The following is a 1,846-nucleotide window of genomic DNA, read 5'->3' as shown; positions in this document are numbered from 1 at the left end:
TTTTTTTTTTAGAGTCCAGCGGCTTTTATTAGTTTTGTCTCCTATGCCATGAATTCATAGGGAATAGGTCCCAGCAGCTCAAGGTCCTTTCCTTTGCTTCTCACAAAGTGTGCTTCTCTGGGTGGAGCAGGCTGGTGCTTCAGGTGAACCCAGACCTTTCTCTTTGGCTTCCTTCTTTTTCTGATCATTTTCCTTCACACGTTTCAGGAAGCTAGCTCGGCTCTTAGAGTGCTTAATATGTTCAATACGCACATTAATCCTCTTGGCAAGAATCTTGCCCTTAACTTGTTTGTTTACAACAATTCCTGCAGCATGCTGGGTAACATTATAGACTCTTCCAGTTTTGCCATGGTAACATTCGTGGCGCATGCCTTTTTGAACAGTACCCATTCCCTTGATGTCTACAATATCACCTTTCTTGTAGATTCGCATGTATGTGGCCAGAGAAACAGCTCCATGTTTTCTAACAGGCCTAGAGAACTTGTATGGCGTGCCTCTCCTCCTTCCCTTTGTGTTCGTCATTTTGCTGAATTACTGGAAGGATGGCGGTTCCAGCTGAAAGGCGACCTTAATAAAATTCTTGAACATTTCTTTAAAAGGCACAGATATTATAATTTAACTATCTTCTTTTTAAAAGCAGGGCATAATTATACGCACATAGACTTCAGAAGGGCAGAGGACTTACATCTGCTTGTTTTTAGAAAAATTCTGCTCTTCGCAGGTCTGAAGAAATGAACCTTTGTGACATTTAAAACAGAAGAATTAAACCCAGGGAAGCAGAGAACTAAAAATTTGAACATGATTGTAAGGCTGGTGGCAGGCACCCCTTCCTTCCCTAAAGAAAAAGAAGCCCATGAGTCCCGCCCTAAGGACTGTTACAAAGAACTCTCTACTTGGCGAGCCAAAAGTTCCCGTGCCCAAGAAAAACCCCCATCCCCCAACTCCAAAATCTTTATAAGCCCACTCGACACTTCTGGGCAGGCCAGCGACTTCTCCAGCCCCCTCTCTCGGAACCAGTGAACTTCGCCCGCCCGGGAGCACTTTCTTTCCACCTCCCTCAATAAAGCCTTGTTGCTTGCCCTTTACACTCTGCTCCTCTTTCTTTCGGTGCCTCCGCCCATCCAAAAACCTTACAATTATGATCTTATTTACTGGGAAGTCGTGTGCAGACTTTATTTCATTGACTTGTGGGAGCTTTTAAAATCCTATTTTCCATTTTTGTTTTTTTTATTCCTTGACTGAACTCTGAGTCCTTAGTGATTAATTGAATGTGGTTTCTTCTACACTGAAATTTTAACGAAGTACTCCATCAGACAAGCAGAGTGTGGCAAGTTTTATTTAGGTTTTTAAAAATAAGTTTTTATTCATTAGAAAGCTAGTAAGTTTACTTCTCCTGAGACAAAGGTTTTAAAATGTAAGGTTTATAAAGAATTAGTACCTTTCACCTCTTGGATTTTATGTTGGATTTAGATTGGCTCGCTGTCTTATTCTCTCAGTGTCAAATCAGAAAACCCTGTGCTACAATTTGATGAAAACTCTGCCAATGCTCAATTTTGGTCTTTTTCTGCAGCAGACTTAATATAGATCAGTGGCTTTTCAAATGTAGTTGGGGATTCACAAAATAGTCCACCTGGATTCTGAGGAATGGTGCAAGCTGGGGGTCCCTGTAGCATTGATGTTTCTATCATCAGAGTATTTATGTTCATGTTTCTCGTGTGGATTAACAAACGTTAATGGCATTTAATGAAAAAAATTAAGTTCACTCATTCATTCAACAACTATTGTATTGAGTACTTACTAAATACGAGGCACAATGCTAGGTGAGGGATTATAGCTGTGAGCAAAA

General features: G+C 40.7%; 1 pseudogene; it reads right to left on the bottom strand.

The window, feature by feature from the left end:
* Positions 1-41: 41 nt before the first annotated feature.
* LOC105822683 lies at positions 42-522 on the bottom strand (annotated as a pseudogene).
* Between the last annotated feature and the right edge of the window lie 1,324 nt (positions 523-1,846).

The sequence above is a fragment of the Propithecus coquereli genome, unplaced genomic scaffold (assembly GCF_000956105.1).
Source record: "Propithecus coquereli isolate 6110/MARCELLA unplaced genomic scaffold, Pcoq_1.0 Scaffold63, whole genome shotgun sequence".
NCBI classification, from domain to species: domain Eukaryota; kingdom Metazoa; phylum Chordata; class Mammalia; order Primates; family Indriidae; genus Propithecus; species Propithecus coquereli.
Note: the sequence above shows the minus strand (reverse complement) of the source record. Positions and strands in the feature narration are given on the sequence as shown.